The 23,381-nt window shown below is 48.4% G+C and overlaps 1 protein-coding gene across 4 annotated transcripts in view; it reads left to right on the forward strand.

Moving 5' to 3' along the window:
* The window catches only part of PPFIBP1 (PPFIA binding protein 1), an 83,722-nt gene that overhangs the window by 11,707 nt on the left and 48,634 nt on the right, over nucleotides 1-23,381 (forward strand). For all 4 annotated transcript variants that reach the window (XM_027904769.1, XM_027904773.1, XM_027904774.1 and 1 more), the window contains one exon: nucleotides 9,206-9,281. The gene's annotated coding sequence lies outside the window, so the exon portion shown is untranslated. Of the gene's footprint in view, nucleotides 1-9,205; nucleotides 9,282-23,381 lie in introns of those variants that run through there.

Consider the following 23,381-nt stretch of genomic DNA (forward strand, 5'->3'; position numbering starts at 1 on the left):
ACGGCTCCGAATCGCGGTCCCTGCTCCTGCCCCCCAGCATCCTCATCCTCCCGGTGTCCTGTGGGATGGCTCTGGAGCTGAGCTGTGCTGGGCAGTGTGGGTGTACTGAGCTGCTCCAAGGCTGTGACCTTCCCCTGTTCCCAAACAGAGCGCTCCAGGTCACAGGAAGTGCAGCTGCAGCGCTGGAGCCTCCTCAGTTCTTGAAAAGGATTTCCTGGGAACAGAGGCTCTCATTGCTCTGTTTCTTCGATTTGATTTTGTTGTTGTTTTTTTTTTTTTTTTCCTTCTTCTGTCTGCTAATAATCTTGGCTTCTTGTTCACTGTTTTCTGTTTTCTCCCTTTTTAAAAGGACTGGGGAAATAATGCTTTCTTTGTCTTTTTTATTTCTGAACTGAGTTTGCTCTGGTATCTCTAGGGCAAATAAATCTCCTTTTTGCTTCTTCCTGGCATTAAGAATGCCTTTCATTTGCGAGAAAGTATAAATCTAAAACAACAAAAATTACAGTTTGACCTTTATTGGCTAGGAAAACAGTGATGTAGTGAGATGGCTACTGGGAAGGTTGTTGGATCTGCATAGGCTTATGAGGTACAATTTTAATTAAAAGTAGTAGAGCCCTTGGATAGGAAGTGAAAACCTTAATTGCTAATACAGCACAATTAAGTTTCCCAGTACCAAGCTAGTAATTACACAAAATTCCTTGCAGTGTGGAAACACTGTTTGGAAACACAGAAGTGTAGAAGGAGGTTTTTTCTGCAGATATCAACTGTCTGAATTGTTCTGCTCTTCAAAACCAGTTCTCTCTTTGTCTTAACTAGTACTATTTTGGCTGTTGAGAGTCTGTAATACAGCTCAGTCCTTTGCTTGGGGTGGGTGGTTTTAAACAGCTGAAGTCTTGAGGTTTGTGTGACATGAGGAGCTGCAAGCCAGTCATTCATCTTCTCTTCCTTGGTGAGTGTTTGCAGAAATTTCGAGGGCTCAGCGAGGGATTGGACTCATCTAGAAGCAAAATAACGCTGTTTGGTGTTCCTGTTGGACTTTAGGGAAGGCTGGATGCCAACCTGTATTTATTCTCTGTTTTCAGCCCACTTGGAGGGAGTGGCAGCCAGTGCAGGGCAGTGGTTATTTCAGCAGTGACCTTTTCAGCATCCAGCATATTTATTGCCCCCCAAAATAATGCTCATTCTACATGGATGCAGCTCTCTCTGAGCATCAAGTTCCCCTGCTCTGAGTGGAGACTTGAACTCTTCAGTGCTTCAGTGGTGTTGGTTTTTTGTTTATTTTGTTTTCAAGAAGAAAGTTCCTGCATTTCTTTTGGCAAATAATGTGAAACAAAGATGTAAAGCTTCCTAAATTACTCATCTTTTCCACACGGAACTTGATGAAACATAAGGTTTGCCTGAGACATTTTCTAATGACCAAATGCATCTGGCTTCAGGCTGAACATCTGAGGGAAACTTTGGGGAAGCAGAGCTATGGAATAAACAGCAAATGAAATCACTTCACAGCTCTCTGTTGTATTACCGGGGGGAGGAGGGGAGTGATTACTCCTTGCCAAACGAGGCTGCAGGAAAGAATTCTATATAAAGATTATTGGTGCCCTAATGAGTAATAATCCGTGGTGCAAAGCAGGAAGGGGAAATGACATTGTCACCAGCTGCATTGCTGCCCTGGCTGCCAGCACTGCTCTGCTTTGCCAAGCCCGGCAGGACCTGCAGGCAGCTCCCAGCAATGTCCCCTGGCAGCAGGTGATCCCTCACCTGCAGCCCCCCCAGCTTGCATCGAGAGAGGAGACAAATGCTGGATTAAAGCATGGGGTGGTGGTGTTGGTGTGTGCTGGCAGCCCTGTGACCGCCAGGGCTCTCTCTGCAGAGGAGAACTGGCTGCTCCAGTGGCAGAATGTTCAGTGCTGCACACACAGCTTGTGCAGATCTTCCCAATCCGTCCTCTCCTCCCTGCCCCTCATTCTGTGTCTTCTGGTTCGTCCAGAGCGTGCTCTCCTGTTCTCCTCCCTGATGCTGCCTGGACCTGCAGAGCCCTGGATTTAGGAGAGGGTGGAAGTTGGACATCTGCTAGACCTGCTCTTTGCTGGGCTTGGAGATGTGCTGCGTGCCTGAGGAATACACGGGACAGTAAACAAGGAATGGCTGGGAAGAGAGGGCTGTGCTGGTGCTCAGGAGCTGGGGGGTTTCATGGAAATCCAAGTAAAATGGCCTTTGCCTCTTTTTGGGACAGTGCTGCTGTTCCTGAGGAAAACCTGACCACCACCAAAGCACTTCAGGCAGCCACTGTACTCTTATATCTTCCCTTGTGCTGTACCCCATAAACCCCAATGTTTTTGCAAGTGATGACTTGCCCTGAGGATAAAGCAGGAGTTGCATTTTACTATTTGGTCAAGTATGGAAGGCTATTTCTTTCCCCCATAAGTTTATAGGATTCTTAGGGGATATTTCAGGATAAAAGGAACTGAGAATGAAGAGGGTTGTTTTCCCACTTTCCCCAGTGGAAAATAATCAGCTGAAGTGATGTTGAAGTCTTCTTGCTGTCTCCCAGATGTTACACAGCAGTTAAAAATCCGTTTTGCCAAACTGCTGGATTCCTGGAATGCCTATGGGATATTTTTTAGGGCCATCCTTGTATAGGATGTGTGCTGCTTCTGATATTAACTGTCCCCTGTGGGAAAGATGGTCAGTAGGTGATTTCTGAATGAAGATCTAACACAACACATACTTGAGGGTGCACTTGTTTGCCCTCAGCATCTTGTAAGTGGTTCTTTCCCATCCGACTTTCCTTTTGGAGCCTGAGCAGAGTTTGCCTCTTTCCTTAAAAAAGCCAAACAACTGCCCTCCCACAAAACAAACCCACCCGTGAAATAGGAAATGTTTATTTATTTATTCCTGTCTCATGGGAAATACGAAACTGAGCTGGTTTCTGCTTGGCTGCTGTGGTGGCTGCTCCTGTCCCGAATTCCAGCTTTAAGGCAGAGTCCCTTTGTGGACCCAGCAGTATCCAGCACTATTTGTGGGTGTCTTGTGAACAATGCTGATGGAGCATCTTCTGGGCCAACCAGAGCAGGGAATTGCAGAGTTCTTGCAGCAGTTTGATCTGGGCGAGGCTGATGTGGATGTGTCTCCTCTACCTGCATAGTAATTTCTCCCAAAGATGCGGGAATGTGACACCTCTCTGGATCTCTTCACCTTCTGCCAAGTGTGGTCAGAACTGAGCAGCGAGTTGAAAGTTTAACAGGGTGAAGACTGACAGACACCACCACCACATAAACTTCATTTCCTTCAGAAACCCAGGCCAGAAATACGTGCTGAGGGTTTTATTCTGCAGTCATGTGCTTTAGGATTGTGTGGAGCAATGTGAGGAGCAGAAATGGTGTTCTCAGGGTTATTTGCAGCTGAGTCCTGTTGTGTGCATGTATATTAGCACGTGACCAGCTTGAAAGGGCTGAAACAACTGCAGTGCCTGCAGGAAAATAGCAAAAGATGTGCATAAAACTTAACTTGTGAAGCAGGCAAAGCATCTGGTTCTGTTGATCCTAATTTCCAGGGTTTCTAATTCTAATCTTTTGGCTGCCTCTTCTCAACAGCAACAAAAAGATGTCATTTTGCTCCTTTTCCTGGTGAGTGCTTTTGGGCTTCGCTGCTTTCAAAGCTTCCACTTCACTTCCCAGCTCTGGAAACACAAAGAGTTTGGGTGCATGTGCCTCAGTAATAGGACTTTGGAAGTTTGTGATGTTGGGGCTCTTTAAGTTCCTGACATAACTGTGAAGGAGGAGAATGCTGACAACACCAGTGCTGTTTCAAATTTATGAATTCTCTCATATCTGATTGCACAGACTTCTTATCACAGGGCGTCAGTAACATGGGTGCTGGGGGCATGAGCTCTTCAGTTAAAGTCATAAAGTAATTTTGCATTTCCACAGATGATCAACCTGTTGCTTTGGCTGGTAGAGTTAAAACAAAGCAGAAACTGCATGGAGTGGCACTCCAGTTCAGAGATGGGCACGGTGATTAATATAAAATTAGTCATAGATTAGTCATAATTTTTTTCCTTGTGTAAATCATTCTAGTTTCACTTAAAATCTGATAAGTTAGTGTTTTGAAAGCTTTTCTTTAAACCTTCTGCAGCTTGTTCTTGCTACTGGTGTTGCAAGTACTTCACTGAATGGTCTGTCTGGTGTTACTCTCCTCTGACTCAGGGGATTATTTATAAGATTTTATTATGCCTCCACTCAGGGGATTATTTATAATATTTTATTATGCCTCCAGAGAGTGTTGTTTTGCTGTTGGCTGTGTTTTCTTCATCCCCCAGTGCTGGGTTGTTGATTCAGTGAGGTTTGGGCTGGTCCATGGTTCAGATGGGCTGTTTTGGGGTAGGGAGTGTTGTTGTCTGAGCTCTCAGCAGCTTGGGTCGCTGGAGCTGATGATGTGGTTGGTTTAGCTCTGTTCCCTTCGGTGCTCTGTGTGTGCCAGACCCCCGGGCTTTGGATTGAAACTTGGGGTTGTTTTTTTTCTAAGCTCAAAACTTGCAGATGGTTTAGTCAGCCCCCAGCCCAGCCTGGCCTGTTAACGTGGATGCTCTGTGATTGCTGTCTGTGTCAGTGTGTCTGCAGCCTTCCAGAAACCAAAAATAAAGATAAGGGCTAAAGCATCTGTGTTCTCCCTTTTGTGTCTGATTGGTCTGAGTGCAGCCAGCCCGTCCCCTGATAAATAAAGAGATGTGCTACGTGGTCTGAGGCAGCTGAAAAACATAGCCAGGGTGATTGGAAGGTGAAATATGACGTGCTGGTCGGTGATCCTTGGCGTGGGTGAATGATTTATACAGATGTGGGGAAATCAGTCAGGCTGCAGCCCTGATTACTCCCATTCAGATTCAAACCAGCCTTTGCCCAAAGGCCCTTTACAAAAAACCTGTACCATTAGTGGTACCAAAATAAAAGGCTTTTTTTCCTGGGAAACCATTAGAGCTCCCCAAATCATTCAAACTATTAGTGTTTCTTCACTGCTTTGCTCCTTGGCTGGGAATCCTCCTCCTGCCTGGAGATAACTGGACACAATCAGTGACTTCCTTGGAACTGTGGATGTTATTAATTTGCCTTAATAATTTTTTTCCAGTCAAGTTCTATCTAGCAGCTGTCGATTTATTCTTTAGAGAGAGAAAGAGAAAAAAAAATTAGGTTTGTAATTTTTATGGATCTGGGGGAAGCTGGATGATGAGGTGCGTGCTTCGACAGCGAGCTGTGTGCGGGTGTGGGACCATGTGCACCCCATGGCTCGGCCAGGCTGCTCCGAGCCTGGCTGGGATTTTGGAAAGAGGTGCCTCAGCTGGAGGTGGAAGGTGCTGGGCACAAGCTGGGCACCTGTGTCACCCTGAGCAGGGTGTGTGGCAGACGAGGGGGGAGCACAGGAGGCTTCTTGCCACCTTCAGTCCTGACTGTGGGAGAGATCCGAGTGATCTCTTCTGGTGGGAGATACTCAAATACAAACTTCTTGGAGCCCTGGTGCCTGTGTAATTTCCTTTCAGAAACGTAGGGAGAATGTCATAGTAGCTTTGTAATTGAAGCCCAGGCACGCAGACACGAGGCCAGTGTGTGGGAAGAGGCAGTCATTTGGATTGTGCTGTGACTACTCAGGGCCGTGTTAAAGAGGTGTTTTTTAGCTTCCAGTAGAGAGGAGGGGCTCTTTCAGATCTTGTGTCTCAAAGCCCTGCTCTTTTTTGATCAGAAATGATTAGGCAGAGCAGATCTTTATTTTTATCTAGTAAAGAGCAGACATGGATCAGATTATTTGCTTGCAGTACTCATGCATTCTTCTGAAAATATTCCTGTAGTCCCAAAGCAAAGGAATAGTGCTGCAGCTTCCTTGCTAAGTTGTGCCCCTGAACAGGGTGCAGCATGTGAATTTTTCAGGTCTTTGGGCATATGGCTGTGTCCTGATTAAGTTCACACAGTGTGTAATTACGTGCAGTTGTGCTTCCTGAATTTGAAAAAGCAATGGGTGGCTGTGGCAGAAAACCTTTCATTGGCAAGGGGAAATATTCTTGCTGAACATGTAAGATTGTAGGATTGGGATTTGTGTTTTCCTTCCTGGTTAAGAAATTAGAGTCTGGAAAGGGAAAAAGAAAAAATTGTGTTGTTCAGCTGTCTTTCCTGGGGACACTGGAAGGATTCCTCCAGGGCATTCATATGTTGTGATGTTCTCAGTGTGAAAACAAAAACCTGCTTAACTCTCACCTGGTTTACCCAGTCCTGCTCCTCTGAAATGATCCTTCCTAACAATGAGTGTGGTTTTCTGGGAGGTTGTTTTCTTGCTACTGGAATTGAACTTGGATTGAACTCGTTGGAGAGCTTGGCTGTTGCTGGGGGGGCTGGAGAGCCCCTGTGCCCCCAGGCTGTGCCCTTTGGTTGGGGCTGTGTGGCACATCCACGTGGGATGTAAGAGCAGCTGTTCCCTCAGTTGCCGTTCTGGGATGATAATTTACCCTTCCAGTTAAACCAGAAAAGCCCCACCCTTTCCCAGAAGTCCCAACAAGTCTTAATTTTCACTCATGGCCCCTGAACTCCAGACATTCCCGGGGGGCTGTCGGCCTTCCTGGCATCCTTCACAGGCTGAGGCCTCCTGGATCTCTGTATCCCATGCCAGGGCAAATGCTGGGATGAGCATCACAGCCAGTCCTATAGGAATTAACTTTTATAAACAAGCCTTCAGAGGTGAGGGTGGGCAAGAGAGTGTTTTTAGCTCTGGGCTTAGAGGGTGTCTGATTGGGGAGTGTTGTGGTTCAACCCCATCTGGCAACTCAGCCCCAAAAAGTCCCTTATTCACTCCTTTCCTGGTGGGGTGGGGGAGAGAATCAGAAGGGTAGAAGTGAGAAAGCTGGTGGGATGAGATAAAGACAGTTCACTAGGGCAAGCAAAAGCAAAGCAAACCAAGGAATTCACTCCCCACTTCCCATGGGCAGGCAGGGGTTCAGCCATCCCTGAGGACAGCGGGGCTCCAGCACATGGAAAATGGTTGTTTGGGCAGACAAATGCCATCACCCTGAACATCCTCCTGTCCTCCTTCCCCCCCCAGCTTTATCTGCTGAGCATGACGCTGTATGGCATGGAATTGGTCAGCTGGGATGAGCTGTGTCCCCTCCCAGCTCCCTGTGCACCCCAGCCCCTCGCTGGTGGGTGGCTGAGGAGCAGGAAAGGCCTTGGCTCTGCTCGAGAACATCCCTGTGTTATCAAGGTGTTCCCAGCACAGATCCCAAACACAGCCCCCAGCAGCTACTGGGATAAAAATTAACTCCCTCCCAGCCACAACTAGCCCGGGAGGTTCTTTACTGAAAATGAAACGGGAGTTTGAGGAAGGAAGGAAGCAGGGTGGTGGAAATGCAGCCTGGGGAACAAACTGGGTCCTTGTGCTGCCGGGATCCAGGGCAGTTCCCTTCTGAGAAAGGCATGAAGTGTTCCCTGCCCTTGGACAGCGAGCCTGCCCGAGGTGTGGGCTGAGTGTGTGTAACTCGCACTGGGGGGAGGAGGAAATGACTCAACCTTCTGTCAGACCACAGGAACAAAGAACATCTTTGATTCACCCAAACGGGGCAGCACAGAGGCTTGGGCATAGCTGGTGGTGCTGCTCTGGCTGGGAAGGGCAAGTCCATTGGAGACTGGCCCTCGTGGGGAGTGTGAGTCTCCCAGGACTTCAAATAACCCCATTAACTAACTTGTTTCCCCTGGCTTTGCAGTTCCATCCGTGACATTCTGCAGTGCTCTTTACAGAAACCTCAAATATTTTTTTTCCCCGCCTTCCACATTTTGTCTCCTTTTTTCTGTCTCACAGATGTTTTTTCCCTGCCTGGCACAGGGCTCAGTACACAATTATTCTGTTGCAATAGCCTGGAGCCCCAGTCCTGTGACAGAGTCTGCTTGCACAGGCTCGTGTCTCCTCGTGTGGGTTGTGTTCTGTGTCATTTTTTTTTTTTTTCATATCCTGGTGGTTTTGTTCAATCTAGTCTGAAAAACTGCTCTGAGAAAGAATGAGCACCCAAGCATTTGTGTGCCCTGAGACCATGACAGCTTTTTAGTATCTAGTCCTGAAAATGCTTATTTGTTTGTTTGTTTGTTTGTTTGTTTGTTTTTGTATTCATCTCCCAGTCATGCTCTGGCTGAATTCTCTCTCTTCCAGTTTACACGCTCTGGATATTTGGAGTTTGTTGCCCAAGTCAGCAGCTTGTTGGTGTCTCTTCAGTCCTAGATTCATTCCTAGATTTTTGAGCTGATTCTTTGCTTTTTGGTTACGTTACTTGCTTGGCTTTTAAACTTCTGTCAGTTTGCCAAGATGTGTTCTTGTGCAGTGTCCCAGGTAGGGAGTGTCCCTCTGAGATGTTCCTGGTTGTTTCAATCCTTCTACCAGCCATATTTTTGTATTTGTATTTTGTATTGCACTTGTAGTTGAGTTACTGACTCTTAAGCCTCTTCCAATGGGAGCTCGTGTAACTGCCAAGGTTTGGAAGTTTTTACTTCTCGGTCTGGAGCTTTATTCCCAAACTTCCCTTTTGCATTTCAAATTCAAAGTTTGACAAGAACCTTCCCCTGGAACGATTTTGTCAAGCTTCCCAAATAGCAAATAGCTCTTTATTTTGTGCACAGTTGGTAGATGGGAGTATCCATGACTAAAACTTCCTGTCAGACCCCAGTAACAGAGACCATCTTTGATTAACCAAAACAGTCGTAGTAAGGAGACTCAGGAAGAGCTGTGGGGTTGGTTCAGTGCTGTGGGCCGCTCTGATTTCCACTGGCTTCACTTCACACCCTGATTTGTGGATGTTCAGCACCGTGGGGTGTTTGGCTGGGGATTTTTGGGGGTTGCAGTGGTGAGAAGGAAGCCTTGCCAGGCATCATTCACCTTCTTTGTTTTGTGTTACACGTGTGTGATCAGCTGGGGAGGTGGAGTTGCACTACACAGGCCAACTGTGCAATGTAGAGACACTGAGAAATGATGTTGCTGGGAATTATTTGGAATAAACAAGCTAATTTCCTCTTTGTGCATCAGTTGTCAGCCTTTAATCTCTTGGCTTTTTTTCAGTGCTGTTGTGTACATCATCCACTGTGCTCCCTGGATCCCGTGTGCCTTGATGAACTTTGGCAAGATATCGCTGTAAAGTCACCTCAGGCTTTGAGTGATTAATCAGAATCTCTGTTTCTCTTTCTCTCAGTGTTGGAAGTTTATATGGATCAGTGGTACTTGCTCAAGGGTGACAGTGGAGATCAGCACTGAGTCTGCTCCTCTGGGTGAGTAATGCAACCCACTGCATTGCCCATGTCTGCTACCTGCATATCTGCTATTTTATTGCTTTTTGGTATCTCAAACAACAGCTCCTTTGGGATTTGAGTTCAAATGCCATTAAAATGATGCTGTAGGGGACTCCCAGTAGGAGATGTAGAAGAATGTCATTCTGCTTCTGCAGAAGATCCATTAATTGGGAATCTTTAAGGGATGGTCCTCACATAACACGTCTGAGCTGCTGTTCAGAGCCAGGGAGGCTTCCCACATTTTAGAGACAGTGAATTTGCAGTTGTGGCAGAGTAATGAAGTATATTTGGATCATCCAAGAAGCATTGCTGAGATGAGCACTGGGAGCTGTTCTGTGGCACACGAAGGGCTCGAGCAGTGCCAGTGCTGCAGCACAAGGTCCCACTGGATCTGCCATGGTTGCAGGATGCAGCTGTGCCGTGTATGTGCAGTTAACCTGACTCAGCAGGTAGGTGCAGAGGAACTGCCAGCAGCTTTCCTGTTCCTGGGGCAGGCTGGTGTGAAAATGCATCCAGCCAAACAGCGGATGTGTCGTGTTACCCTTTGGAAATGGCCCAGCTCAGCTGACTTGAAGGAGCAGCGTTTTGCATGCGGTCTAGACTGATTTGATCCAAGTAGCCTGGTGCTTGTCAGAGCTGGCAGGCTTGCTTTGGGAATTGTTATCCCTGATCTGCTTTGTTCTGGGTGTTATGGTACGATTTAGCATCCTGAATTCCAGTGGGAGAGCCGGGTTGGATTGCTGTGCCTGCACTTGGGCTGTGCACCCTCCACTGCGTGGTGTTTGTGCCATCCTCTCTCAGGTGTCACCCTCTGGATCACTGCTGCTCCCTGGAGCTGTCCTGCATCCCCACACAGTGTGTGAGACTGGTGTGTCATTTGAAATATTATTCCCCTCCTTCTACTGCCTTACCCTCTCCATAACCTCTGGAGTGCTGCCTCTTGGATCTCAGACCCTTCCCACGCTACGTCACGGTGTGGGGGCTCTCTCTGGGATTCACAGCTGCCCAGGGTCTTGCACCAGACCTGAAAAGAAGGGGACGTTGCCTCTTGTTTGTCAGGAGCCCTAAATTCCCCTGCCAAATGCTTTCATTCCTGAGTTTTTAAGCAGGGCTGCAGGAGAGGTGATCACCTCTTGTCCCCCATGCTGTCACATTTCCCCAGTTTCAGTGCTGCTTTTCAGAGTTGGTGGCATTACACTCCAGCTGGATTCGAGTCCGTCGTGGCTGTAAAAACATCATTCAAAGTTGGCTGGCAGCCATTCCTGCTAGATGTGTGTTTGGAGACTTCCAATCTGCTGGCATCACCGTGCCTTTGCTGGAAGTCTCTCCCTCTTTGCTCTCCAGGTGCTGTGCTGAGTCCCTTTTCCTGGGAGCAGCAGAAAATCTGCCTTGTTTCCCCTGTCCCTTGAGCTATTGCTGTTGGGAAGGGAGTGTGTGTCCATGTCCATCCTAGGCTGGAGGAACAGGTGCTCAGTGCTCCTTTGGCTGTTCCTGTAGCTCCAGTACTGGGAAGTATCTGGAATTTGGAATGCTGTTGGAGTCAGACCCTCCATCCCCTTGTTCCCTACCACGTTAACCACGGTGCTGACAGTTCAGCCGTGGCCCCCAGGAAGGCAGCATTATAAATAACCCAGAAAGGCTAAATGAGGCTTTCAAAAGAAGCCTTAGCAGAGAGAGGTGCTTTGGTGTGATGCCATGAAGGCACAGGAACCTGGCAGAGCCCGTGCATCCAGATTCCTGCTTTTCCTAGCAAAATCCACCCAGCTTTTCAGATACATGTTCTCCTCGCTCTTGGGAATGCTTTGAGTTAAAGTTTGGGTTGGGGTGTCCAAAGCTGAATGAGAGTGTCACACACAGCCCTGGAGTAACAGAGTGAACTCCAGTCCACCCTTTTACAGGGCCTGTGTGCAAAAGGCAAAAATGAGGATTTGTTGGTTTTTCCCCCCACCAGGGTCACGGTGAATACAGGAGGGGAAGAAGTACAAGGCTGCTCCTGTGTATTGCATTTATTAGCACTTGATGGCTGGTCCTGCAGGGCCCACACGTGGCTTTTCCTGGCCTTTTAATAGTTGTGCTAAACTCAAACGTGCCCAGAATAGCACAGAGTCCAGAGCCTGGGGCTGCTCAGTGTCGGTGGGAGGTGTTGGGGCAGGGTGGGGTCCCCTGGCAGGCAGCTGGGGGGACTTTCTGGTGTCTTCTCCCTGCCTTTCTTCCCAGAGCCAGTCTTGCTGTGTGCAGGGAAACAGAAAGATTCCTGTGCTTTTGCTCTTCACATATTCTGTGTTGTGGCTTTCTGGGTGATGTTAATGTAGCTTAAGTTCTGATGGGGGCTCTCTAACACACGTAAATCTCTGCAGGGAGGGGGAGAGGTGTTCATCTGTAAATAGTTACCCTGCTCCCTGTTTATCTTGCATGTGACTTCCCTGTCACACACTGCCTTTCCCTGTGTCCCTCCCATCCGGTCCTCCTGATTTTATTGACTTTCCCAGTCCTGGCAGTTGCTTTATATTTGGAAAACAGGAATTCATCCCTCACACTAAGCTTGCAGATCTGATTTCATTTCTTCCCTTACTTCTTTGAAAAATCCTTTTTGCTCTCTTACAGGCTGAAAATGTACTTTTTCCCTGTTTATTTAGACAAGCCTCTTTTGTCTGCAGGAACCTTGTCAAATGATAAGTTTCTTTGCTTGCATTTATAATCCTGTGAGGTTTATGTATTGGGAATAATCTTTGTGAGCTGGAAGAAGATTGTCCAATCTGTTTAAAGATGTCCCACTTTTGGAGTGCAGCATCTCATTAGGAACACAGTTGGCTGTTTGCTTGGCTTTTTTCTTCCTCTCTATAGCTTGGGGGAGAAAATGTATCATTTCTTCATCTAGTAATAATACTTGGCACTTTGCATCTTCAAAGAACTATACAGCTATGAATTGAATAATTTCTGTAACACTGTGTGGTAGTTTCTCATTATTATTTCCCTTGTTTTACAGATAGGGAAAGTGAACAAGAAGTCAAGTGAGCTTAGGCCAGGGAAGGAGAAACAAAATCAGTTTAAGTTCCCAGCTCTCTAACTTGTACTAGAGCAAAAGGAAGTTGGATTCAGGTTGACACAAAAGGAAAGGGAGAGCTGGTTATCTGTAATTACCTTTCCTGACCTTGTTAGCTATTTATCTGTGTTTATTGTCCTTGGCTTCTGGTGGGGTTTTCTTCTAAATAAGTTTTCTGACTTACTGAAGTGGTTGCCACTTCTCAGCATGTGCTTGGAGGAATTGTCTGAAGTTTCTGAAGGATAAATGGGGTTGGGTTTGTTGGGTGTTGCTCACTGCTGGCCAGGGGATCTCTCTGCTCCTTCCCTCCTCTTTCCTCTCAAACCAGAAGCAGGGAAAACCTTTTCTGGCATATTTGGAAATGTTTTTTTCTCTGCCTTGTTTTCCATCTGAGACTAAGATAGGAAAAGTGAGCCATCCCAAAGTGGGAACTGTGTTACTATATAGAAACGAATCCCTCTTGTCTCATCCACCACATGCCACATTAAGATTTATTTTTTCCCCCTTTGTAGGCTGTGGTGGAAGTTGTTGGCTCAGAGTGGTGTCTGGAATTGTGTCTCTTGCAGAAATAATTTTATACAACTGCACTAGGCTTGAGTTTACAGCTGCTTAATTGGCTGACAAGGCCCCCAAATGTGTTGATGCCATCTAGAAAAGGTGAGTGCTGGAGGCAGTGAACTGTGGAATTATGTCATGGTAACAGTTTTGTTGGCTACTTGTTTAAGGTTGGTTTCAGGAACTCTGGCATTTTCTAAGGGTACTCTGGAGCGCTGGGCAGCGTTAGGACAGTTTAGTCCTCTTGGGGAAAGCAGATAATGTGCTTGGTGCAGAGGAGCACGGGAATCACGTGGAGAACTTCATCTTCCTTCCGAGAATCTCCTGGCTGCCTCTCTGCAGGCTCTCAGAGGTTCCCTGGCCACCTTCTGCCTGGCTTCAGGTGCCTTGGGTGAAAACCTTCCAGCCAAAGCTTGCATGGCTCATGACACAGCTTCATTCTGGGCATGCCCTGCTGCTGAGGGCGCTGGAGAAAGCAGCTGCTTCCAGCCACGCGCTCTTTTTGGGGATGCAGAATGTTGCAGAGCCTTTTTTAGGGGCTCAAGACTCATCTGCAAGATCATATTTAGTTTGGGATGGGTGGGACAGATATCCTGGTGCCTGAGACGAGTTGCTCAGCGATGGACGGCAGCCCCAAGGTACCCAGCCAGTATTCTTATTTTCATTTTCCCTGAATCTCTTGTGTAGCTGATATTTGTCATTTGTTACTTGTGAGCTGACTTTTTAAGGATCTGGATGTGGCTTTTCATGAGTCTGACTGTTTTTCTCTTGCTGGGCTTGGGAGGCCCTCAGGGCTGAGCTGGGCCCTGGACCTTGCAGCAGTGATGTGAAGGGCTTTGCAGGGATCTGTGCTTGTGGTGGGGTCTTTGTGTCTCTCCTTTGTCATCTGACAGCTTCTCTCACTAGACTTTGATTTCAGCTGCTTACAAGAAATGTCAGCAGCTCAGCATGTGGGAGCTGCCCGTTCCCCTGGGGCTGTTCTGGTGTGTTTATTTTGTTAATTCTGTGTTTTGTAACTGCTGATGCCCTGGCCAAGGAATTTGGCTAAGATGCTTTAGTATCTCTAGGTGTTGTTACTTAGGCGTTTGAAATCAGGAGAGGGAGGGAGCTACCTGACTACCTGCACACCTCTTCCTTCTCCTTTTCCTCCTCATCAAAACTCAGGGATCTTCTCAGCTGCGGGAAGAATTGCTCAGCAGAGCCTTGAGTGTTGGATGTTCCTCGGAGCACCATCGCTCCAAGGTCCCACACAGCAGCCCCAGGCTTGAGGAGGACTTTTCCTGCCATCCCCTCTTTGTGGCTGCAGTTGTGCCAAGCACGGGAACTGAGGGCAGGGTTGTTTGGGATTAATGGTTTTGTTCGTGCTTCCTCCTAACTGTTTGCAAGCAGAGAAGGGAGGAGCTGTTACGTGTTACAGGCTGATCACAAACCACAAACTGTGGGCACTAAAGAGTAGGGAAGTCTCAGGAGAGCGAAAAGGATGGTGGCAGAGGGGACATCAGCTTGAATGGAAGGAGGGGAGAGGTGGGAAGTGGCAGCCAGAAGGTGATGAGGGACAGGTACTGGGATGGTATTTGAGCCAGTGTGGTTCTCTGTGGTGAACTTGATTGTTGCCCTCCCGGTTTTATTGGTGTGACTAAGGAGTTGCATTCTGAAATAACCAAAGTATTTTTCTGTTTGAAGATCTTAAATTTGCAACTTCCTTGTTAAACCTGCCTGCCCAGCTGGCTGTATCCCCACACCCTTGGGTGTAAATCCTGTGTGGCCCCAGGCTTCCTGTGGCCCCCTCTTTTACAGTTTTACTTGGTGTAGTAGGTTTCTAGTAACACATCTCTGGGGTTCAGGGTGGGTTTGGGAAATGGCTGGGATCAGCAGGACGGGGGATGATCTTTGACTGCAGATTTAAGCAGGATGTGTGAATATTTAAGAGAAGCCACCTCAGCTGATGGTTCAGTGCCGTGGCTTATCCCCAGCTCTCACCTCAGCCCCACTCCCTCACCAGTGGGATCCAAACTGTAGCAGCCATACCAGCTCCTGTGAAGGAAATGAGCTCCATCCCAGCACACCCAGCAGGTTCAGGAGGAAGGTGTGCTGGGCAGGGTGGCAGCAGGCACAGGCCATCCCTTGGGACCGGCTGGGACACCCCTGGGCTGGCAGGTGATAGCCCAGGTGAGTGGAAGGCTCTCGCCCAGGGGGAATCGAACAGGGCTTTGGCTTTTTTACCACTGTCAGAAAGCACTGAGAACTTCTAAGGCCTTGAGTGGAAAACCAGCTGTTGTTGTTTTTTCAGCTCTCCTCCTTTCAAACTGGCAGGTTACCCTTTTCTGCTGTTTCTGAGAGGCTGAGGTGATGCTGACCAAGTTTGACAAGTGATAACCAGGGAGGCTGGCTGGGTTCTCTGGTGTGATTGAAGCTGCAGACTGGCCCTCTGAGCTTCACGAGGCAGCAGCTTCCAGGTTGATGTGTCTGGAAAACATCAAGGAGTAGGTGACGAGGTGTGAAAGGCAAGGAGCTCTGTGTCCAATCTCCCCAGGCTTCCCTGGTTGTCCAAGGGAAGCTGAGATCCATACTGCATTAAAGGCATGTTTGTCTCAGCTTATCTGCTGGCCAAGCCCATACACTCCAGATGTTCTCTTATCTCAAGACCAGAGATGCACCTGCAATTGGCCCTTCAGGATTTGGAAGCTTTTTTGCTAAAGCTGTCTGTCTGCCAGTGTTTTCAAGGACATGTCACACTTGGAAATCATGGTATTAAAATAATTGGCTTTGAAATGAAGGGAGGGTCATGTGCCCTACATCAGAAATTCCTCTTAGTGCTTATTAATCCGGTATATAAATGTCATGGCTTACATCCACAGGGTGTTTATATTGAATTTATAGCCATATCAGTAGCTCTTGCTCTTCAGAATAAAATGCCATATAATCTGGTAATGAGCAATATTCTCGATTTAGAAACCAAAAATAGGACACAGGCAAATCTGAGTGAACTGTAAGAAAAAATAGGAAATAGCCTCATGAGGGGAGAGCAAATCCAGTGGAATAATGTAGCTTTTAGTGGAATGGTAAGGCCAGAGAATTCCATCTGTTTCCTTAGGGGATAGCACAGTGACTGCCTGATTCTCCTCTGGAATACCGTACTGAGGTGTGTACTGAGGGGTGGTTGGGAAACACCCTTCTTTCCTCACCCTGGGTGGATCAGTGCTCACCAGTTGGAGGTGCAGAAAGCAGTGGGAATTCAGGCTTATCTCCCTGCCCAGCCCCCTGGTTTGAGGGAGATGAAGTTGTTCCTCTGAGATCTCCAGGGAGCAGCACCGCCAAGGCCAAGATGGGCATTTTGGGAGCAGAATCATCCTTGCTGTGGGCAGGTGGGCATCATCCAAGAGCTTGGAAGTCTGAAACACCTTCCTTGCTTAACCAAGCCAACAGTCCCACACCTGGAGGAGGTGGGAGTTCTTAGCAAATGTTCTCAAATAACAGCAGTGACATTAATAGTCATAAAAGCATCAGCAGCTAATAACAGTCAGTACCTGACAAACTAACGATGCTAATACTGCAGGCTGACCCTGCAGGCTGCTGACTGAGTGGCCAGTGTTTGTTTTGCCCCTCACCAGGGGTGACAAAGGCTGTTAACTTTTAGCTGAGGTGCTGTTTGTGTGCTGGGCAGGTGGGTGAACTTCGTCCCAAACTCCCAATTGCTTCGGTGGAGGCTTTCCCCGGCTTGTCCTGTTGATGGTGGTGTCACCAGGATGTGATGATGGTGTGGCACTGAACCAGAGTGATCTGCAGCGAGACCCATATTGGAAGAGAACATGTCTTTGTTGCAGATTTGGTGTGAGTTATGGACCTTCAGTGTTTCCCGTGGGCTCAAACACGCCCCTGCAGCCCCACTGCCACTGGAGTAGCTTCTGGTAGTACCTCTAAGTGGAGAAGGAGGGAAGGTTGGAGCCACAAGGATCAGGATGTTTATAGAGACTTGCTCATGTTCTGTCTGTGGCAGAAATGTCTGGCTGCTGATGGTCTGAAGTCAGTCCAGGTGAAGAGAGCTGGTGTTTTACTGTGGGCTGATAGTACTGAAAGCACCCCCAGGTCACACAGGCCTGGCAGGATCTGTATTCTGAGGTGCTGTTTTGGTCACTCACGTCAGTGCTAAATGTGTTCCCAGTGTCACTGGTTTCAGTGGCATTGAAAGCTCTCTTGGCATCACACGTGGGCTTGTGCAGCTTGCTGATCTGGGGCTGGGTGGGTCCTGCTGCAAAGCTCCTGTGCCGACAGAGAGACTGTCTCTATTTCAGGCCGTGGCTCTGCTCAGCTGTCAATCCAATTCCAGGGGAGCAGATTACGAGCACTGAAACGCTGAGCTGGGGTAAAGCTGCTTTGCTGATAAGGAGCCCTTGGAAATATTTGGCCAGTTCAGCTCTGCTGTGGGCCCGGGCAGCCACTGCTGGCTGTGCTCCCAGGGCACAGTGCCAGGGGATTTTTGGCCGCTGTGCCCCCTGGCTGGAGGCCGAGTGACCGAGGCTTGGTGTGCCCCGGCTGTCCTGAGGGACTCCAGGCGAGGGCAGCGGGAAGCAGCGTCCTGGTTCTGCCATCTGGGCACCAAACAGCCCTCTCTGTCCCTGGGGGCACAGGAGATAGGGTGGAGCACCCCCTCAGGTGCTGGGAAAACCAAAACCGAGCTGAGGGCAGCTCTGCTTCCCTTTGCATCTGTTCCCAGCTCCCGGCAGGAGCTGACAATCCGAGAGGTGGGAGACGATGCCACGTCTCTTCTGGGGAAGAGCGTTGTTGTCTGTCAGTGCTTCAGCCCCACAACAGTCTGGCAACGGAGCAAATTCCCAGCTTGGAAGTGCTCTCAGGAACCTCTTTGTGGATTTGGTTGCTTTTTGGTCCAAAATCTTGGCATGGATTTCCACAATTGCTCCTTTTCCCGGTTCCCTTTTCCCTTTCTCACCCTGTCCTTGGTGCAGAATGGGATAGTGTTTATTCTTCCCTTGCAGATTGGGACACTGATGGAATTTATAGAATCATAGAATGGTTTGAATTGGAAGGGACCTTAAAGGCCATCTCATTCCAACCCACTGCCATGGGCAGGAACACCTTCCACTTTCCCAGAACCTCATCCAACCTGGCCTGGGACACTGCCAGGGATGGGGCAGCCACAGCTTCTCTGGGCAACCTGTGCCAGGGCCTGCCCACCCTCCCAGGGAACAATTTCTTCCTAATATCCAATCTAAACCTGCTCTCTGTCAGTTTGAAGCCATTACCCATGTCCTGTCACTGCAGTTCCTGATGAACACTCCTCTCCATCTTCCTCGTAGGCCCCTTCAGGTACTGGAAGGTGCTCTGAGGTCTCCTTGAAACCTTCTCTTCTCAGATTTGTTTTACCAGGGGGGGTATGGTGTGTAAATGTAACACCTTTGCATCCTGTGAGCATTCAGAGTAGCCAGCCTTGCCTTCACCTGCATGTTCCTACTCCTTTCCAGCCTGTCTCCGAGTTTCCCAAGGGGCCCTTCTTTGCAGCTGTGGTGTTGTGTGCCCTGGGCAGCTCCTGCAAACGCCCGTGTGGTGCCAGGCGGTCTTGGTGGGATGATCCAGGTGTGCTTCCCTGTTCCCTGGGGTGTTGTCAGCCGATGGCAATCCCCTGTCGCTGGGGGTAAGGACGGCGCTGCTTTGAGCAGCTGGAGCAGCTGCCTGTGGGGAGGATGGGGAGGAGAAGCCCCTGGACGTCGCTGCCCGAGGAGGAGCTGTGAGTGCCAGTGGTGCCGGTGAGGAGCCGTGTGGGTACCCAGCAAACAGCAGCATGGCCTGCATCTGTCTGCCAGCACCTGTTCATTGCTGCTGCCACAGAGCACGCAGGCACTTCTGAGGGCTGTGTCGTCGGGGGTGTGTTGTGTGTGACTCAGGGTGCGTTGTGACAGCCCCAATACGCGCCACGGAGCACCAGCACACGGCTGAGTGTCTCCTGTGTTATCCAGGGGGAGTTTGGAGCCTGGCTGGCGTTCCAGCAGGAGAGGAGACGTGTGTGGTCACGTTCCCCCCAGCAGACATCTGCGTGGGGCTCCTTGGAGCACAGGGTTGCTGTGCTGCAGCCACGCCGGCGTCTTGGGAGCTTGTCAGGTCTTGCAGGCAAAGGAGTACCAGGCTGGGTCACAGTTCTTGGACAAGAAACTTCCAAGGAACAGGCAGCTGATGCAGAGATACCAGAGATGTCCTTGTCTTGTGGTGCCATGTGTGTTCTGACATGCAGGCTGGGCGTGTCTCTCCGTTTTTTTTTTTTGGTTGTTAGTTGGTATTTTCTGACTTCAGAGGAGCACTATTATGTTCTAGTGTGGTGAGAACAAACTCCTGGTTCTGCTCTCCCCCAGCTGTGAAGGATTTGCAGTTCAGTGTTTGAACTCTGCAGAGGGGTGTAGCACTGGTTACTGATGAGGTGACAGTTGTTCAGTCCCAAGTTGAGTATCCACCTGCACTAAGCAGGGCTCAAGCACAGCTCCACACCGCTCCCACAGACCCCTGGGTGCTATTTCCACGTGGACCCCTCACTTTTGCCCTCCTGGTGCGAAGTTCCCCCGAGTGAGCCGTTTCCACAGGTGAGAATTTTGCACAGGTAGTTGATCACATGCTCTGCTAACTGGCTCAAACAGCCCTGAAGGCCCCAGAGGAACAGGAGCCCCAGCTCAGGTGAGCAGCTTTTAACCTAAGCCCTTCAGGGGGGGCTGCTTTAGTTGAGCTGTCTCTTTTGATTTAATGCCCAGTTTACTTCACCTTTATGTCTGTCTTCACTGAGTTCTCTTGAGTTTGGCAGCTGGAATTAGGAAAATAGTGTCTCTCTCACAGCATGGGGTTGGCAGACTGCTGTGTAGAGGTCCAGAATCGTTGACCCCACCTCAGATGGAAATTTCCTACCTTGGACCACCCTGCTGGAGTACCAGGAGAGGCAGGCAGGGTAGGCAGCATAAGCAGTCTAGTCCTGCCTGATTGTGAGCCCCAAGGGAACACAGACAAGGTCAGTCTCTGCAAAGAAACCCCAAATGCTGGTGGTGTCTTTCCAAAGTGACACTGCTGCCACAGTGACATCACCACAGGGTGCAGGATTTGGGGGCTGTTCCCCAGAGTGCTGAGTTGGAAGGGGGTGACCAGAACTGGGAGTGCTCTCCAGGACTGAGGACAGGGTTGGTGTTGCAGGTAGAAACAGCCAGGTAAAGTTTCTTTTCCTTAAACAAAGACATCTTCGTAAATCATTAGCAACTTTTGCCTGAGTAACATAAAAGTAGGTCTGCAGAAGCTTTGAAAAGGGCACAGAAAGGTCAGGAGTGTGACTGAACATCAGCTCATTGATACTGAGACACAGCCATGCAACAGAGAGAATTAAACCCCTACTGTTTGGAAGTATTTAATCAGCTGACAGCGCTGCTTCAGATCCTACATCGTGTAAAATACAGCACATCACATTAGTTCATCTGGGGTAGAGCTCCACTTTCTTTTTAAAGGCAATTTAAACAGAATATTAAGAGAGAGGAGAGGGGAAAAAAAACCTACACACAAAAAAACCAAAACCAGAGCACAGAAATGGCAGTTTAGTATTCCTGACATTTCTCAGAAAGCTGCTTAAGATTATCCCCTTAAAATGGCAGATTTCACCTGCAAGTCGAGTGCAGGAGCAGGAACTGATATTTCATTAAAATATTAGGAGACGCCTGAATGCATTTGTGATCCTTGAGACATTTGCAAGAAACAAGAACTGTCAGAAGTTTGAATAAAGGGCAAAGCCCAAATCCCAAAAGCTAACTGCATAACTGATATCTGCACTGGCAGCAGAAGCTCAGCGTGGCTGAATCCCCCTGCACTGAGGTGGCAGTTTGGGGCTGGAAGGAGGGTGCTGCTTGTAGGGGTTTGCAGCCCTGCTGGAGGGCTGGGTGCAGCAGGGGGTTTTTCTGTGAGCAGTTCAGTGCATTTGTGATCCAGAGCTGTCCCCATTTCTGTCCCATGGCTGCTCCAACACCTCAGCTGCAGGCTGGTTCCACACAGTGCTGAGTAAATGGTGAGCTGTGCCCCAGAGGAGCTGTGCTATGACAGGACCCCTGTGTGCAGATGTGTGAGGATTTCTGTGCTGAAAGAAGCAATGTTTCTTTTCCTAAACAGGGCTGAAGTTGTAGTTCTGTTGCAGATGGAAAGCAAACATTCGTGCCTGTTTGGGATTTACTTTTCCCATTTTAAACAGCAGGATTATCACGGTTGAGGTCTTGGCATCACCAGTGTCTTCTGCAAGCCCAGACTAGACTTGTCTCAGTGCTTTATTTATGTGCACCAGAGCAAGATCCTCCTCTAAGGGAGGATCCCTTCCTAACTTTAGCCAGGGAAACAAACTCTGTAGTCACTGAGAGATAAATATAACCCCCAGAAACAGTCCCTCCAGTGATGGTCTGTAAGCATATGAAAAACAGTCAGCCCCAAAAAGGGAAATGCAGGGGCAATAGGTTTCAAAGTAGTTATTTTCATAGCTCTCTTACATGTGAAGCAAGAATCAACATTAGTACAAGTTCTTTAGGGCTTGAGAACAAGTAAAACTTCTCTCCAGGTCTCCACGTATACCATGAAGGATTTGACCCCGTGTGTTCAGGTGGCTTGAAGGAAGCTGGGGGTGATTAGAAAATGTTTAATTCTTTCTGTTGGACTCTGTTATTTGGGATGGAGTGTTTAGGGGTTTATTTTGGGGTTTTTATTTGGGGAGGGGGTTTGGCATGGTAATAGAGGACAAGTTCTAGGGCCTTCCCTTTTCAGCTGGTGCTGTTTCTTTTCGACCTCTGGGACATGAAGAACCCCTCCTCGGCCAGCTGAAAATGTTAGAGTTAACACATACCATTCTACAACACTGAGTCTTGCCCCCCCCCCACCTCCCAAAGGTTGGGAAAGTGTGAAACACTTTAAATGTCTGCTTCTTTTAGCACCAGACATCTCGTTGGGTTTGTATGCGAGCAGGAAAACTTTGAAGTGCGGTTGAAGTACAAAGGGAGAGCACTTCAAAGAAGTGTAACTGTTACAAGTGTATCTGATCCCTCCAGGTTTTTTGAAGTTTTATCTTGAGATTATGTGTTCAGAGGAAGATTTATATGGAAATACTGAGGGTTATTAATTCATCCAAACCAAGATGAGTGTTGGCATTCATTGAACTGTTCTGTGCTGGTTTTGGCTTCGCATCGTGGCGGGCAAGTGATCCCTCACCTTCTGTCTGCCCTGCCAGTGTCCCTGACACTGCAAATCTCCAAAGCAAAAACTGCTACAGAGTGAGACTTGTTCCTCACTGTTATCCCAGAGCAGCAGAAATCCCTGGATATGGCTGAACAAACCCACAGTGTGTTAAACTCCCCAAACTTCTGCTTGGCGTTGGTCACTCTGCTGGAGTTGAGTCCACGGTGGTCCTTGGGGCTGCATTACAGCTTTTAATAAATAGCTTGAACTTTGGGAGAGTTCAGCTCTTGAATCTGAGCCTTTTCTTTAGGGTTGGGCATCCACTCCTGTACAAACATGCCCAGCTGTGCTGGAGGAGGGGGGTGGTTGTTTTTCCTTTTGGCAAACAAGGATTCTGGCATCGAAGGTTCTAATTGCAGGAATTATATCAGCAGTTCCCAGTGCTCAGGGGGGTGTGTGTGTGCAGGAGGGGCTAATTAGATATGTATAAATAATGGGCTAGGCAGAGCTTTTAATCCTGGATATATTGTTCCATCCCTGCCATCATCTGTTACTGTGGGACTGTGGAAAGGTAGAAAACTATAAAGTTACCCAAGAACCACTTTTTCCCAGTGCAACTGTGAAACAACAGTGAGGTTGCTTTTGGTCCTTTTATGTCATAAAAACATCTTTCAATTAAAATGTTATTAAATTGCTTGTGTTGTTTTTGAAAGTTTCTTTTCATTAGATCTGTAGGTTGAGGAAAGGGACACTGTTAAGCAGCCTAAGATGGGTTTTTTTTCCCCTCTATTGCAGGAGGTGATCCTGCTTCCCCATGCCTTGCTTCCCTTCCATGCCTTACTATGTTTCATGTCAAACAAGGGCCCCTCTGTGTTCAGGATGTTTGTAGATCACAAAACTTCCTGCAGCAACCACGTGGCTCAGTGATGCTTTTCTTTCCCAACAAAAACTAATATTTTCATGGAATTACTTTTCTGGAAGATCTCGAGTTCTGAGGGAGTTTAGGGGGTAAAACTGGAGAGTCTGTAAACCTGACTGGCTTAAACATGTGGCAGACACCCTTCAGTTCCTGGCCATGGTCATATTATCCTCATCCATGGAAGCCTCCAGCCCACCCTGGGGTTGTTTCCATTCCCCTGGCACTGATATCCTTGTCCTGGGAGCTCCTCTGAGCCCCAGGCACAGCTCAGCCCCTGCTCCACTGAGTTCTTTTAGCCTTGGGTGCTGCTGGAGGCCAAAGGGGACACCAAGGCATGAAAACATCTCCCTGCAAGGGGGTGGTGAGGAGGTGTGAG

This window comes from Empidonax traillii, unplaced genomic scaffold, assembly GCF_003031625.1.
Source record: "Empidonax traillii isolate 1590-97213 ecotype Southwest subspecies unplaced genomic scaffold, ASM303162v1 scaffold1087:size276498, whole genome shotgun sequence".
NCBI classification, from domain to species: Eukaryota; Metazoa; Chordata; class Aves; order Passeriformes; family Tyrannidae; genus Empidonax; species Empidonax traillii.